Below are 18,407 nucleotides of genomic sequence, written 5' to 3'. Positions count from 1 at the left end.
GTAATCCCACTGTCATCAGCTCACATGCTGAAAGTTAACCTTATACTTAAGTTCTGGGATCAGGACCAGAATCATTTACCCTTCTTGCTTGCACATCAACTGGAAAGCCCAGAAAACTCAGCAGTGTCCATTTGCAGAGGCTCATGAAAAAGCACTTGCTGGTTTCAGGTCACAAAGGTCTCACATTTCCCACTTTTGCATCTGAGTGGATCCCAACACTTAGCCAAAGCTACCTTCCCCCCGGTTTCAGGTTGAAAACCACAAACTGCTACTGTATCGGGAGACGCTCACCTCTTGTGCACGCCTCCTGTCAGACGGGTGTGAACCTGCACTCTCTCTTTCTCTGCTCCCGGCGCCCTCTCTCAGCTGTGCCCCTCGTCCTAGGGGTCTTCAGTGGCCCAGCCCTCTGGCCAGGTTACAGACTCTATGCAGGAACAATCCCCTTTTGGGGCAAAAGGCCCAACGGGGCCTGTCCCTGTGCCCCGGGTGATGTCTTTAGCCCTGTCTCTGGGCTTCTAAATGAAACTTGTCCCCGACTCGGGGCACCCGCTGCCCCTTCCTTCCTCGCCCTTCTGGCCCCAGCTAGCAACTGACCTGCTCAACACCTGCCGCTCCTGAGCCCGCTGTCCTCTGATTGGCTGCTGCCCCGCAGCCTTTCTAGGCAGTCCTGGAGGACCCACCTTCACTGCTCCTTTTCCTGAGGTGGGGTGTGGCAGGACTGCCGTCGGGGTGGGGCTCAAAGTAGGGTTGCCAACTTTGGTTGGATGTATTCCTGGAGATTTCCTCACACGACATCATCTTTAATTAAAGATTAATCTTTAATTCCTGGAGACTCCAGGCCAATCCTCAAAGGGCCTGGTACACTCCGTCACACCTACCCATTTCAGTGTTGATCAAGTATCTTTTCACGCACTGCATCCGAGCTGATGGCCTTAAGGATTGAATTCTGTTCGCAACAGCCATTTTTGGGCTGGTCAGTTCACAGCCACAGCTTTGAAGGGGAGCTGCAGCAATCAGTGGCAGAAGGAAAAATCTGAACATCTTGCTGAATCTTTTCTATCTCTGAGAACCTGCCTGGTAACGAGGAATCTGTAGCTGCCACAAAGCTGACAATGTTACAGGAGGCTAATCCAGATCACTCTTCCATAGGCACATGGATTCTGCAGGGCGAACAGGACTGAGAATGTGCAGATCAGTGAAGTATATGTGATTCATGTAGAGCACATATGTTCTTGACTATAACAAACTAACTCACGCATCATTCCTAGTGACCACTGCACGGTGCATCTTCTCTTTGTGCCAAGAGAATAGCACATACATTGCGGCACCATAGGGTCAATATGAAGGTGATTTAAATGTACTCACTTGATGCTCTTTTAGCCAAACATTGGCATATCTGGTTTATGGCCTCAAGTTTTGAGGACCTCAATAAAATTTTAATTAAAAACCAATTGACCAGACAGAAGCTATAAATTCCTGTTTGCTGAAGTGAAAATTTAGGAATAGTCCCTGGTTGTAGAAAAATAGGTTAATAATCTTCAGTCCCTCTCTTCTACTGTGACTCACAGGAGTACTTTATACAGCCTGACTCTCATCACAGATGCATTTACATGGAACAAGAAGACGGAGTCAACACTTAGTATTACTATTTATTAGAAAATTGGGATTTTTTTCCCCCATGAAAAAAATACCCTTTCTAAATATTCCAATCGGGAAATCCTGGTTTTCCCATGGTAAATTTCAAAAAGGTGGGGAAGTGGTTTTCTCCCCTTCTTTCTTACTGTTTCCTACCTTTTTTTTCCAGTAAAGAAACGATTTTAAAAAGTGTGGGGGAAGGAGGATCTGTTCACATTAAAAAAAAATACGTCCAGCTTTTAAAAGTTAACACAAAAGTAGGAAAACAGCCAAAGTAGAGAAAAATGCCACCGTTTTGAAATGAAATTTTTTGAAAATTCCATATAATGTTTTTATTTCAGAAAGAGTTTGGAAAATGAAAAAAATTGTGAAATGACATTTTTAAGTGAAAAATGTCATTTTGAGCAAAACTCTACTTTCTAGTGAAAAAGCTTTTTGTTGGAAAATTGTTGATCAACTATTATTTATTATTTGTTTCTGACAGTGTCCACTATGTGTTCTGTGCTGTTGAGTGGTATATCATATTTATTCATTCCTCCCTTAAAGTGGCCATGTTAGTGCAATGTAGTGATTTCAAAGAAATTGTGCTGTCTGTAGTGGAAGATTCCTTTCCCACTAAGCTTTTAGAGAACAACCAGAGCACAACCACACTGCTCAAACTAGGTCTTGGCCCAAGGGTTGTGGCTCATGGGAACAAAAGAACTAGTCTCTGAGTGGAATTGGAGTTGGGGCTGAGCATCACTGGATTCTCCTTCAGTTTTGGGATTGAAATCTGGAGATGTTTTAGGAGGATTTTACTCTCTCTGTGTCTTTAAGAAAGGACTAGAGGTTACAAGGCAGAAAAGAAAGTGAAGTTTGCTAAAGGCCTGGCACTGGACCCTGAGATGGTGTCGCACCACTGAAGTCAATGGTTTTTTATATCAACTGAAGGTCTGTCCTCCTGTTTTCTGTAATCCACCTACAAACAAGACAAGAGCCTGGTCTTAATAATTTCCATGCATCCTGAATGAAAAATGGGAAGAGAGGGCTGCTTTAGTGATGAGCTCATTTCTCAAATGGGGCTTTCAGTTTTAATTACTCTGATTGACAGGGGAGGACAGCTAGAGGCCCCAGGGCTCTGGCCTGCTCACTTGGTTACAACACACTCATCACCAAGTGCCAGCTCCAGTGTACAGCGGGATCCGCTGAACTCAAAGGGGAAACCCAAAAGGTCATGTTTTACCTTTTTAGCAAAGGCTAAAATTACAACAGGCCACTCATCTGCAAAAACATTGCCAACCAAAGGAACTGAAAGCTCCCCAGACAGATCAGGATTGTGAAAAGGGCAGGAGGCAAAACCAAAATGACTCCTGATAGCCTTGAGAAGGCCTCTGCTCCTGAAGAATTTTACTTGGTTGTGGGGCTGGAATTCACGGAACAGGGGCCCTTTCTTTTACGAGTCATACAGAACAAAGTGCCACTCCACTACTAACTTAAACAAACTCTCCCAGTGTCCTAGTGCTGGGCTTTTTTACTTATATTTCACTGTCACTTTAACCTTGTGCACAACAACAGGAATCCACCAGCATTAAGCACCTTAGCCCCCATTAAGCCTGGAGGAAAAAAAGAACCCAAGTGATTTAGATGCTTACATCCCATTTCCAAAAGTGCCTAGGAGAGTCATTTAAGAGACTAAGTCCCATTAACTTTTTGTTCCTTGTTTTTAAAATTTTACTTGTAAGCACACGCTTAATTTTAAACACTTGCTTAAATCCCATTGATGTTATGCAGATTTGGTGCCCACATTCCATTTGCATCTGTGACAGAATATCTCCCTGTGTTTACACCCTACACTGTGTTGTAATAATCTGTGTACAAAGTATGCCTTGTAAGGTATCATTTGAACACTCATAATTTGCTGATCAGTATTGTCCTGACAAAATATGTGTTGGAACACTGTAGGTGAAGTTATAAGATTCCTCGGCATGATGCTATTAATACATGTTCCAAACCCCACAGCCCTGCCCAGGCAGAAGTAAGGCCTATCCTAAACAAAGGAAGGAATGTGTACTTGTCTTAATTTGCATGTAAGCAGTAAACAGAGTCATGAAACAGGGAGGGAAAACAAAGGAAGTTTAAACAGCAGAATTAAAAACAGCAGGGAATATCCTTCCACAGAGATTCTTTGTCTCCTGTGTCTCAGCTGGAATTTTTTTCAAGATGGGGTCAGAAACTATTAAAAGGATGGACAAACACCCCAAGGCTCCCCACTCTCTCTTCCTACCTATTGCATGCATTGCACTTAAAGAGAAAAGGAATAGCCATTGAACTCTGGGGGAGAGGTCCTGACCTAAGGAGTTTGGTCAGTGAGACTGCTGAAAGCATGTGGTGAGAAAACTTTGCTTTGAATCTAATGTAGTTTGTTAAGTTGTGCATCAGTATGCATTTTATTTTTATTAACTACAAAGAGATAAATTTAAAGTGAGTACAACTACTGAGGCACAAAAGTCAGAAATGGTTACAAGAAAAATAAACTTGTTTTACTGTTTTATCTGATCCACTGTGTTCAGGTTGAAGTGTCTGGAAAATGCCATTTGGGATAAAAAGTTGTGTACATATTATTCCCTTAAAGGAACAACCGACTCAGTATATTTGTGGTGAACAGGAGAGGGCTCGGCAGTACAGGACATATGTTTTGGGGACAAAATCTGGGACAGGGAGTCTGTTGGGGTCATCCTGTAGTAATATTTAAGGTTAGTAAGAATCAAGGTATGGCTGGCTGGCTGCAGCACACACAGACATGGCTGGTAGTGACTTACATGCTGGAGGCTGTTTTGGAGCGATCCAGGTTGGAAGTTACAGCAGCAAGGAAAGCATTGTAAAGGGAACCCCTGGTTACAGAGCAGGGGTGACATAGCTACTTATTAGTCTGGATTGTACCCTGGTATGTCACAGCATCCCAAAAGACTGTAAGGAACCTAGGTAAATCACCTGCCCATTCCTTGCCTCTCTGTACTCCCTTTCTTGCTGTGGGACTCTCCAGACTTGCCCCAAACTCAGGCCCAGGCTCTGGAGAGGCTGAACAAGGAGGGGTAAGTGCACGTATGTTGGGTGGTGGGACACTTTTCTCAGGGCGTCCACAATTGTAAGTTATCCTGGTATCCCTGGGCCTTAGCAAAGGAGGGATTTGTTGGTGTTAAACTGTGTGACAGCTCCCTGCTACCCCAGTCTGTTAGCCTGCCAAAATAACTTCTTAGGACTCCACCAGCCCTAACTTAGCCTTGCGGATTAAACCTTGGTGTACTTGAGTTCTTGAACTCTCCAGTGCCCTCCAGCCACAGGCACTTGACACTTCCGAAATTACCAAGCTTGCTGTCTCCAAAGAGACAGAATATACAGCAGCCTGTTCGGTCAGCTGAGGGCATGCATCTCCCTTTAATAGATTAGCACTGAGATTAATTGAAACCAAGAATATGTTTTTAAATAAAAAACAAAGATTTAAGTGATACTAAGCAGAGATAATAGAAACAGAAAATTACAAATAAAACAAAAATATAGTCACATTTTCTAGTGTCCAAAACTTAACAGGCTACAATCCTGGACTAACATAATTTCTTTACCTAAAGCAACCTTTCACCAATTCCCCGCCCCGCCATGGTAGGGGATCCACCTTTCATGGAATACAGAGAGTGCCGATCACTTTGTTCCCTCTGTGATGGATAACCAAAATGTCTTTTTGCTTCTCCTTATATCCCCAAAGTTTCGAGAGTCAGGATGACCCCCTGGTGTTCAGACTCCAGTGTGCTGACATCATGCTGTTTCCTCTGTCTCATGATAATTGGTGTTTACCTCAGAAGCAAGTGAACTGCCCGCTGTCTTGGATATCACCATGCTCATCTTACATTGGAGATTGGGAAATGACTATCCTCCCTCTTGTCTAGAACCAAACTTATTTCCCCCTTTGTTTGGTTACAGACTTTAAAAGGATAATATCAGTAAGTATCTATAATTCCTCATTTAGTGTCAATATACACATTTCACCATCATCTTAATTACCAGTGTATTGCAGGCTTTCATTTGATCTCTCACGTGATATTCTTCATAGATAAATATTGTGACAGCAATGGGGTAGGTGTAATGAGTTTGTCGGGTTTGAAAGGAGCTGTTACATGGCAGTGAACCCTTTGCCACAGGGCACTGAGGGGCTGTTTTGTTCACAGGTGGGTGAGGGAGATGTTACTCTTGCTTAGTCCCCTGCTTGGTTGAGTCAAGCAAGAGCACAACCAAGCTCTAAATACCGACTCACCTTGTGTGGAGGACATAGAAGAAGCAGGTCTTCGAATGAGTAAAGCGTCCTGGCTGGGTGACAGAGATTGGACAGGGTGCAGGAGTCAGCATAGAAAAAGGCATGAGAATGGTAGATGAGGACTAATGGGGCAAGACGACTACCAGGAATGACACTGCTGACATTCTGTAAAAACCCACATACATGTGATATGTCCACCCCAATCTGGCAGATGCAAGAGTTTGGGCTTGTTGACTTAAACATCCAAACTCCTGGGTGTTCTTCTGGACCCATCCCACAAAGTCCATTGACATGTGTCCCCTTGGATCATCAGTGGAGGTAGCTGGGATGAGATGCATGGAGTGGCCATAGAATTTTCACACATGCATTCCAAGCTAAGCATCCTTGCTATGTAAAGGCCGATTTTATTTTTTGTAAGTTTGATTAGGACAGCTGAAAGTGTTGAGTTTTCAATATGCAAATTATACTAGAGGCCATGGAGTGATCAGGTGGGCCCTAAAGGATGTTTTACTGACAACAGCTACGTTTTACAAGTAATGATCAACCCCGCCCCCCTCCCAAAAAAGACACCCTAACTAAATTGTTACTCTGCCTCCTAATTTACCTTCACGGATTTCTCACTTAGACCAGGACCATAAATGTTTTGTATCTTTAATTTCATACCATTGACAGTGCAGTGTACCTCAGCATCATTATTTATAGCGAGAATAAAATGAATGCAACAGCGCTTTGAAAATAAGAGGTTATTTTGCACCAGAGTCTTCTCTAGAATTAGATTTATCACACACTCTATGACTATTTGCAATTTACTGTCCAAATGCCTTTTTTTAAAATGATATAAACAGTTACTAGTTGTTGATTTTCTTGGCAGCTATTTAGAAGGTGTATCTGACATATTGGAAACACATAAATTGTCCGACATAGTGCCATCCTTGCCTCTGAAGTACAACAGCAGCACATCTTCCTAGAGCAGCAAACAATTCTGAGTTGGTGAAATTCACCCCTTATGTGGAGAGCATCTGTCAATCACCCTTTAAGTCAGATTTAATCCTTATTTTGAAGGCCTAAGTGGGATTTAAGGAGTTCTTTGGCTTTTTGCTATCCCTGTGCGCACCTTATACTAGTGAATATTTTCAAAAGATACATAGTCAGGTCCTGTCTGTCCTCTGAAATATGATTGACTATTTCTATGGCTCTGACATTCTAAAAGCCTCTCTCGAGGGTCTTAGTCCAGTCTTTGAAACAGAGAGGATGGATAGTCTTGTGGTTAATACCTAGACAGTAAAACCTGCGATCTGAGTTGTACTTGAGGGCTGAAAATAATCTAGGGAGCTCAATCTGTTTAGTTTATCAAAAAGAAGATCAAAGGTAACTTGATCATGATGTATCAGTATCTTCACAGGAAGAAAATACCAGGTAATAAAGGACTCTTTAATTTAGCAGAGAAAGGTAGAACAAGAACCAATGGCTAGAAGTGGAGACAAATTCAACTTAGAAACAAGGTTTACGTTTTTACCCGTGAGGGTGATTAACCTCTGGAACAAACTAACATGGGAAGTTATGGATTCTCCATCCCTTGTAATCTTCATATCAAGATTGGATGCCTTTCTGGAAGATATGGTTCAGTCAAACACTCAATACGGGAGTAACATGATTAGATGCTATGGCCTGTGGTAGAAAGGAGGTCAGATTAAATGATGTAAGTGTCCTTTATGGCCTTAAATCTATGAATCCCTGGGCCTGCCACAGACCTTCTATGTCACCTTGGTAAGTTGTTTTACTCCTCAGTGCTCTGTTTACCCATTTGGTCAGATTCCGCATCTTAGACCTACGTTGGGAGATTTAACTGATTGATGTTTGTGCGCTCTGGCACTGCTGTGTTTAGCGCCACAGGAATGTCTACAAATTAAAGTTTAAAAGGGAGTTTAACAGAGCATTATTTATACAATACTTACTAGCTTAGCTACTTACATGGACCTCATCCCTCTAGTACCTGAACAAGTCACAAAATGTATTTTATCCTTACAACACCCCTGTCAATTTGGGCAGTGTTGTTATCCCCATTTTGCAGATAGGGAGCTGAGGCACAAGAGACACCAGGGCCCAGATTTGTAAAGGTGTTTAGGTGTCTAAAGATGCAGAAAGGCACCTAGTGGGATTTTTGAAAGCATGTAGGTACCTAACTCACACTGGAATCCCACTGGGTGCCTACATACCATTAAAAATCTGGTCCTATGTGATTTGCCCAAAGCCACTAAGGAAGCATGCAGTAGAGCAGGGAATTGAACCCCTGTCATTCAGGGGCTATGCTAATGCCCTAACCACGAGACCATTCTTCCTCTGACAACATAACCCACTTTGTACTGAAGTTAGACATCCCCTACTGAAACATTTTATTGCCATCATTACCCCAAAGACACCAGCAATAACACATTTGTGAAAACTATTATCTTTAGATATAACAAAAAACATTCTGCTCTGCACATCACAACAAGGAAACCAGACCCTTAAGTGGCCTGTGTTTCATTCATTCTAACATCCACCATGCGCATAGACCCCAATCCAACAAAGCACATAAACCCATGCACAACTTTAACTTGATTTCACTGGGACTACTCGAGTACTTAAAGTTACTTGTGAGCTTAAGTGTTTTGCTTGATCACAGCCATATACTGTAGATGACCCAGCATTTACAGTAGACTGTGTGCTTTTTGCAAAAGTTTACACAGCAGGATAGTATACGGATTTTCAAGGATACATTTACTGGTATAAGCACCTCCCCGGCATTATTAAACACTGAAATGAAATACAGTCACTTGCTAGGGAGAAAACAACAATAAAATGAGAGCAAATGCTCCCTAAGAGCTTCCTAAAACAAGAAAAATCTGATATGCAGCCTGTGTACTGATGCAATTATGAGATTTCTAGCTCTAAGCTGTAACAGATGGGATTTTTCCCCCTCCCTCTCTCTGGTGATAAGGTGAATGGTTTCCCCAAGGGAAGAGTTCAGAGAGCTGCTGACTTGGCAAGGCTTGTGCCAAGCAGCTGGCTGCTAATAGAATTATGGGTATTGATAGGCATAGCCCGAGAGGGAGGCAGAAAGGCACTTCTGCCTCCGATCTTTTCCTGAAAGAATTGATACAGGTCATGGCTACATGGATTAACAAATTTGAAATGGGAAAACAATTGAGTTGTGCTGCAAGGCAGATAGGCATCGACTCCGTTACCTTTTATGTATTAAAACATTGCATATTTCTTCTGGGCCTGATTATACTGCAGTTTATAAAAACAGCTCAAATGTTTGATTCTTGAGACAACTTACAGCCTGAGAAAAAGAGAGGCTTTGGCAGTCAAGGAAAATTGGCAAGAAACAAACTAACGGTAATAGTAGTTTTGTACTCATATGGTCTCTCATCAGAGGGCTCTCAATCTAGTGTACAGACATTATTCAGTTATGCTGCATGGTATCCCTACCTGAAGTAGGTAGGTATTATTAACCCACTTTTTACAAGTATGGAAACAAAAGCATCAGGAAAATTAAGCGTCAGTTGGCATAACACAAGGCTTGAGGTCTGCACACCTTTTTGCATGGCTATTTGTGCCCCTACTTTTGCATATGCTATTACCACAATTCTCCATTTGCAAACTGAGCTTCGAGATAGCCATGTGTATGCTCAAATGCCTGGTTAGCTCACACAGTCCTTTAAATTTCTATAGTGCCTTGCAGCTGAGCATCCCAAAATATTTTACAAGCATTAATAGGGAGGTATCTTTATTCCCCCATCTCACAGATGGGAAAACTGAGGCACAAGGAGGCAGAATGATTTGCTCTAGGTCAGTAGTAGAGGCAGTATTAAAAAACAGTAGTTCTGAGTCCCAGTCATCTTGCTGTAACCACTACACGTGCTTTCTCCAATTAGGAGTTGGAAAGCAGAAGGCTTTAGAGTCCAGATTCTGCTGTCCAGACTTGCACATGTGGGAATTAAATCAACTGAGATGGTTGCATACACTGATTTGGAAGCAGTACAGGTGGGAGGTACAATAACCAAACTGCATAGCAGACATTCCCTGTCCCGAAGAGTTTAACAATCTGAACTTCTTCCTCTCCGATTCATTCCTTGTAGATGTGTCGCCTACCACCATCTGATTCAGCCTCACCATAATGTGCAATGTAAGGACATTTGTGCCTCAGCTTTGCTCTGTTGACCAGGTACCTTGAGTAACAGAACAGGTGCCCTTTAGCGTCAGGCTGCCAGTGAACAGATGCACAATGGGGATATCAGTAAGATGCAGAAGCAAGGTGGAGAATGGAAGAATAATCTGCAGCACACAAGTGTTTAAGGGTGGTGGCACTTGTCCTCTGAAGTAAGAGGCACGTAAAATGGAGAAGGCCTGTTTTACATGGGTGGCTTCAATGGAAATATTTCAGAGCTACTCCAGTGCTAGTGTCATAGAATCAGAATATCAGGGTTGGAGGGACCTCAGGAGGTCATCTAGTCCAACCCCCTGCTCAAAGCAGGACCAATCCCCAACTAAATCATCCCAGCCAGGGCTTTGTCAAGGCTGACCTTAAAAACTTCTAAGGAAGGAGATTCCACCACCTCCCACCACCATCTCATTAAATGCTTCAGAAGAGCCTGCAGAGTGAAATAGCTGTTCATCATTGCCATGGGAGAAGCATACCCACTTCCTGAACAATAAGAGAAAGAACAGGAGATGTAGTTGGTTCAAGTTCCCTGCCTAGGGGAAAAACAAGAGTCTCAACCTTTCCCGTACTGAAGAGGGCTCAGCAACAAAGCCACTTGGCAGCACTAAATCTCAGCTCAAACTCAATGAGCAGTGATGAACCAACTTAAGCTGCTATGGAGACAGCGAGTTTTGTTAGTCAGCCACAGCTGCCTCCTTGTTTCCCAGTACATTAAAGCATCCTCTTTTGAAACCATAATTTCCCCCCATGATTGATGTTTTTCACACCTCTTTCTTTAAACTACTGACACTCACTCTGCCTCCATAGCGCCGACTACAAAAATCTCTTTATTATCAAGAGTGTTTCAATAGAGAGAAGACAGATGGTAAACTGATGCACTCAGACCGTAAAAGAGGCCCATCTGTGTTATACACGGAGCTTGTCTCAACCATTGAGGGCCATGAAATCAGCTATCTAGACCTACTGCTTTCTTTTTTGCCTTTTCTGTTTGTGTAGGGAGACTGGGTGAGTGCATGAGATCTCTCTGGGGTTATTTGCAGTGTAAAGGCCTCCCTCATGAGGAGACTCCTGGGTGAATTTGTTTCAAATTATTATTTTAGCTTAATTCAAAAGCGGCGACTCCCTGTAATGATGAAGGGTTTACATATAAGTCTGACCCTTTGAGAACCAAGGGTGAAATACTAGTTCCATTGAAGTCAATGGGAATTTTGCCTTTGACTTCTTCAGTGGGGCCAGAATTTCATCCCATGTTTTCTGGATAATGCTGGTAAAAAACAAACAAACAGAAAAAAGTTTTTTGGGGAAAAAAATAAAATTTTTCATTAATATTTTTCAACTAAATTTTGAGACGATTTCCTCCACTCTATTAGCTGGTGGAAAAATAGCACACATCTTTTCGCAATTTTTTTTGTCAACATTTTTAATCAGTTTCTACTAAAAAAACTGGGTTGGAAACTGTGGGAACAGTATAATCCAAGAGATGAGGAAATACATTCTGTTTAATGGGAAGTGGAGAAATAGTCCGTGCTTGAGGCTTGTTAAACCCATATTCCACCAAGGACATTTTGCTTCCATGCTCTAGGTTTCAAGTACTTAATTCCCAGTTATTTTGCACTATTTATTGCCCTTCTGGGTTCCAAATGGGATGAGCTGTGGCAATACCAACATGCCACAGGAAAGGCTTTTCCTGTGAGCCTTCAGGTCTTGACCTGACGCAAGAACATGAAGGAAATTTGGTGTTTTCGTAAGATTCCCAGCCCAGTTTTGCAAACCGAACATGTCTGGATACTTTAGATAAGCATTGGAACTTCTGAGTGCTTATCCAATCTGTACAGCAAAGGGACCCCTTTCGAGAAGAGGGACGCTGTTTAAAGAACCAAGATATCCTCCTCTTCCCAAATTCCCCTCAATGAAATCACAACATGCATCTAGAATTCTTATTATTATGAAGTATCCCCTGACACAGTGGCAATGCAGGTCTGAATGTCTGTGGTGTTGGCACAGGCCCCACAGTGAGAGCTATAGCCCCGGCTATATATCTTGCTTTGCTTACCTTTACCAAGAAATTGTTTATGTTCTGTAATGTCAGAGGTTTCTGCCCTCCATTCTTTTTCCAATCATAACACAACAAAGCCATTTGGATTTCTGAAATGTCACTGTGTCTATCCAGAGACCCAGCGCAGACAAGGTAATTATCCCTTCCTGTCACCCTTTTTTACTCTGACTTGTAAAAGGAAAAAAAAAAGTGTTTTCACTTCGTCTGTCAACCAGTGTTTTAGGAAATGCTTCTGGCTCCCAGCTCCTGCAGGGTAACAGAAAATCTCTTCATAAACACCCCACCCACAGCATGCCCCATTGTTGTTTGTGTGGCCTAACATATAGCACGGGATTGAGCATGAGATCGTCTATCCTGATTCTATTCCAGCTGTTTTTGATGATAGAGTAATACCTATCATAGGGCCTCATGAAGTCAGTGGGAATCTTACCATCGACTTCACTTGGTTTTGAATCAGGCCCATAAAGCCAACTAAAGGGACAAAAGAAGAATTCTTGTCTTGGAAAGAATACCTCCATGGAACAGGGTCCAGGGGCCATTAAATCTTTGGTCTTTACAGCTGGGATTCTCAAAGAAATGTAAAGGAGTTGGGCTCCCAACTCCCACTGAATTTGTCTGGCCTGGGTTCCTTTGAAAAACACAGCCTGTGACAATAATTCTACTGCATGCTGAACATGGTGGGGTTTTTGTAATGCAGATACTTGTCCTCTAGGAGCTAAATCGAAACCCTCAATTCATTTCACATACCTAACAGACATTTGGCCATAACTGCTTGCAAACCCAGTGGACATAGGTTGGATTTGATGCAGTGATGGAAAGAAACTTTTTCCAACTCCCGCCACCCCCTAAAAAAAAACAAACAAACAAAAAAACCCACCTCAAGAAAAGCAATGTATCATGAAATTGCTTGGGACTCTGGACATGAGTGACAGGAACAATTCCTCAAGAGTTAAAGCAGGGAACATTTTTTAGGAAGGAAGCTATTAAGAATAGCAATAATTCAGTAACGACTCCAGTTCTGGATGCACACTTAGGCAGCCATCAAGTTAAATTAATTAGGATAGTTAAGAAGGCTGAGAAAAATCTCTTACAGGGCAAGAAGGTAAGTTTTAACAGACTTTGGTCAAGTAAGATACCCATGGGCACTGGTGGTACCTTCTGATGACCATTCATGCTGAGCTTTGTTGTTTAATATTTCTTAACCACAGACACAAGGCTGGCTTTCTGCTGAAAAAGCTCTTTTTAAACCAGAGAGATCTTATCTTTCATTTTGTATAGATCAGTTTTACAGCATCTTGAAGTATTTATAGTTTTAATATATAACCATAAATGCCCCCTGAAAAAGGGATATTGCACCTTTAGATTACTATTATTGCTTTATTGCTCATCACAACCATAAATTAGCAACTTCCCCAGGCAATACTGAAAGAGTGCAGAATTAGGTTACAAGGTACGTACACAAGAACCTATTAAAGCATTACTATTTCTTAAAAGTCTTTATAGTTTTCCAGTGCACACCTAAAAGTGTTTCAATTAAAGAGCTACATGCTTGCCCAGTAATTACCCTTCCATTCGACAGAGAGTTTTGGCTGCAGAAAAAAAGAAAAGCAAGACTAAAAGGTAGAAAATTGGAATATAAAACACCAAAAATGAAACTGCTATAAAAAGAAAGCCATGAGTTTAAATTATGTTAATTAGAGATGTATATATGATGCATATATGGTTTTAATTCTTAAACTCTGGCTGCTGCAATGAGACCATTGTTTACTCCTCTGGTCAAACCATCTTCATTTCAGTGTAATGAGTTCTCATGCTCAGCTATCTCACTGGTAATTGGTATCTGGAATAAAATGACACTCCTCTCTGAAGACCAGCTGTTGCTGTAGCTCATTTCAGCATAGGTATAAGGAACTCTGAGCTCCTTGGGCAACACACATGATAGAAAGAAAAGGAGTACTTATGGCACCTTAGAGACTAACAAATGATAGAGGAACATTCTTGCAGATGCAGACTTGACCTCTCAAAGGCATTGTGACAGGACCTACAGGTTTTTTAGTGCCTCCTGGAGAGGATTCTGAAACACTGCACTACCCCACTCAAGAGGAAGATCTGCTTAGCCGCCAGCCAATGGCTTGGAGTTTGGTGGTTAATTGCAGTCCTGGTTGAAAGGGAGCTCAGCATGCCAGGGAACTAATTAAGAAGAGATGAATCCATTTAAGCTCAACCTCTTAAAAGAAGGGCATGAAGTCTTAGTAGTAAGACAGACAGGGGAATAGGGTGTTGGCCAGAAGGAGGGGCAAGGAACTTCAGGAGCACTTACAAGCTATCTTGTGTTAGAATCATAGAATATTAGGGTTGGAAGAGACCTCAGGAGGTCATCTAGTCCAATCCCCTGCTCAAAGCAGGACCAACACCAACTAAATCATCCTTTGCACTTCTGATTTTGCAGTTTTGAGTTTTCTTCTTGTGTAAGTGCATGGAAAGAATTATTAGATTGCTATTTGTATTGTGGTATCACCTAAGAGTCCTAATCATGGATCAGGACACCATTGTGCTAGGTGCTGTATAAACACAGAACAAAAAAACAGGCCCTGCCCCAAAGTATGTGAAGTGATAAGCTTTTGTCAAATTGGGGCCCATTTGGATTGACCCTTCAATAAAACCCAATCTGGAGAGGATGATTTGTGTGTTCATACCTGAGCTCCCACCTTTTCTACTCTTGTTCTTGTGCCCCCAAGCCCTGTGACAGCAATCTTATCAGCGATACCCTTGTTTGAAAATTGGACTTTGGACATCTGGTGATATCTGGCTTCCTGGTGTCATTTAAGTCAGAACAGTCCCTCTCCTGATATTTCAGCATGTCATCTTCAATCCTGAAACAGGAAGCACAGGGGGGCGCATGAAGATGAAGAAATTGAACTTGCAAGGTCATGGAGAGGGAATAAATAAGGAAAGCCACCAGGTCATTTTTCAGTCTCTCTCTCCTGGCTGTGACTGCTCTTTATAACAGCCTCAGCGACTGTAGCAAACAAAAGTTTATTGCGAGCTTCGGGAGAAAACTATTGCAATGATAAAAGACTGCAGGGGGCAACTGGCATCCTGGATGCCATTTGACTTCTTACATCCCATGAAGGTTCTCTGGCAGTAGTTACAGTCTCTGCAGCATTTTCTAGGCACAATTCTTCAAGAATTAAACACCGGTGGGGTGGAGGGGATGGGGAGAAGAGAATGGGTAACACCTGATAAGCAGCAGACATTAATTAATGCTATATTACAATGGAATTCAGATGAAATAATATATGGGAGCCACGTTAACAGTAAAAGTAAATTAATCATGGTTAATATTATTATATTGAATGTCAAAGGAAGCAGGGATGATTTGCCACTTACTGCATAATGTAATCTAATCTAAATGTAATTCTGGTTGGATAGCCTTGAGCATCCCTATTAAGCAGAAACTGGTAGGGAAACCGGTATTTGGCTCTGCCCATGAACAATTTAAAATATCTTTAACTTACCCAGAAATCCATCTGGGAGCTGGAGCAGGTACTTGCCGTGATGTGATGCATCAGAAATTTTAAGGACAAAAAGAGGCTGACTTTTCTGCCCCCTTTTTAAGGCCAGTCTTATTTCCAGAGAGGCAGTGCAATCTAAAGGTTAGCATTTTAGGAATCAGGAGATCTGGGTTCTAATCCTGGCCCTGCCACTTCCTTCCTGTATGACCTTGTAGGAGTCGCTTCATTCCTCTCTGTCTTTTTTCCCCCTCTCACACTTTGTCTTTCTATTTAGATTGTAAGCTCTTCAAGGCAGGGTCTCAGAGCAGCACACGCAGCTCCCATTGACTTCAGCGGAAACTATGGATCTTCAGTGCCTCTAAAAAACCAGATGCCTAAATATGATAAAAAACATTTTGGTGGCTAAATATCAATTAGCTATTAAGGAGATGGGGATGATGATGCTCATGTAATATATGGGGAACCAGCCTCTGGAGACTTAACATCTTTTCCAAATGCATGCAGTGATTGCAAGGATGGCAGTTAAGTGGATACTGTATTTTCCCAAACCAGCATTGCCCCCCTTCTATTCTTAACCACTTCAACTCCTTCGTTATATTTATGAACTGCTTACTGGGCATGCTCTATTTTTACTTAATGATCATGCCTTGCTCCTTATTATCTTAACTTGTAGCATAGCCCATGGTTAACTTTGCCCCTGCAAATGATTGTCCCAGTTATAAAGAACAGTAAATAAGGTGAACAGGTTTACAAAAAAAGTCACACAGCAAGTCACAGGAGCCCTGAAACTCCCATCATCTTTCTTTAACTACTAAAATAAGCTTCATCCCATCCAAAATATTATCTCTGCCAGACTTTTCTTCATATTTCTTTAATAAGCATAATATTTGTTATGGCTGCTTAAAAACCTTTTTAGAGCAAAAAACCTCCAGCTATATTAAATGTGAAGCATGCCTGTAGAACCTTCCCACCTGCAGACTCACCTCTTCATAAAAAAACTCCTTCTGTGTGGAATTGTGTGTGATTTATATTATTGTTCCCCCACTCAGTTAAGTGTTTGGTTGCAGTAACGAGTCTTCTGTAATAAAAGCCTGTTCAAAGGGCTTTTCTACACCTTATTAATTTCTCCATCTGCATGATACTACATCTTCCAGTATGAAAAATACAATTCTGTAGAGGCTGCTCTGTATAATATTATTCTAACACATTGGAAGGCGTCATTATAAGTTCTCTTTTGAAATAAAAGTTATAAAGGGATGTTTTAAAAAGTCTATAAATCAGTATTCATAGCAGTACTATAGATGCTAATTCTTATACATGAAATAACATGTAACACTTGCAATATGTTTTGCTGGAGGCCCATGCAGCTCTTTTAATGTTGCTTTGTTGCTGAGATAAGAGTCGACTCTTTCATTAACTTTAGCTTACCTTTATGAAGGGGAATACACTGATGTATCTTTTAAAAGCTGTTTTAAATATTTATTTATTTATACAGTGCTCAAACCATGCTCGGGTTTTTGCATGCATGCAATAAGACAGGTTACTGCCTGGAAAGCTTACCAGCTAAACAGCAAATAAATAAACCAAATGCAACACTTTTTTCATTTTAACCTTTTTTTTTTTCATATGTTTTGTCTTTACCCCATTGCCCTACCGCTTCCCCATGTTCTGAATTCTCTGCTCACTTACATCAGTTTTACAGTTCTCCTAACTCCAGTGACTTCAAGTAGAGCTACACCAGAGTGAGAGGAAATTCAGGCCCAGGGTGTACAGCATGATTAGCAAATGTAGCATCTTGATGACAACCCACAGAGTCAAATTTACCCGTGAATCCTCTCTGGAAATACAAGATAGATGGCTGAATAATTCCAAAATGTGGCTTCATAAAAAATGTAGGGCCTGATTCTCCAATGCCTTGAACATCGTGTACTCATTTGCACCAGTGCAGAGTAGACGGGAACCACTGCCACTAGTATAAATAAGTGAAGCATTCTGGTTTAGTACCATTTTACATCCACTTTGCACATCTACAAATGGCTACACAAGGGTCAATCAGTGGAGAATAGTATTCTTAGGAAGCCAGAGATAGATCAGAAACCATGGTGAGGAGTGCATTAGAAATCCTTATCTGGCCAGATGGATAGACTTTACCAGCAGCTAGGTCAATTCTTCTATATAACCTTTATGCTTTCCTTATTTGGTCTGAAGGTATTTAGGGAATTTTAAATCTTGAAAAATTTTCCCTCTGAGCTGCAGAACAGAGTCTCCTAGCTGCTAACAGCAAACTTAAGTCTCAGAGCTACAGGTTTGTTCAGATACAAACTCCAATGGCGTGACATTCATGCTTTTAACCTTTAGAATGAGCTTACTCCTAATTAAATGTCCAAGTAAAGATGACTAATTTTGTACACATAGGTTGATAACTGTATGGACAATTTTCTGATTGCTATTACTCAATACTTTTGTCATTTTTATATTTAGGATGAACACACCAATTTGATTAAATTTAATAAGCAACCTGACCCTTCACACAAAAGTCAAATCAAACCTTTTCTGAGGTTCAAAAGTGCTTAGGTTAACTATGTACCCATTTTCATTCTTTAATGAGGGCCTCTGAATTTCTTTCCCCTAGTTAGGTTTGAAAGAAAATAAGGAAGTACTGTGAGAGAGGCTGGTTTTATGGCAATTCACAGAAATTTCAGGAGCAAA

The sequence above is a fragment of the Natator depressus genome, chromosome 21, assembly GCF_965152275.1.
Source record: "Natator depressus isolate rNatDep1 chromosome 21, rNatDep2.hap1, whole genome shotgun sequence".
In the NCBI taxonomy this organism is placed as follows: domain Eukaryota; kingdom Metazoa; phylum Chordata; order Testudines; family Cheloniidae; genus Natator; species Natator depressus.
Note: the sequence above shows the minus strand (reverse complement) of the source record.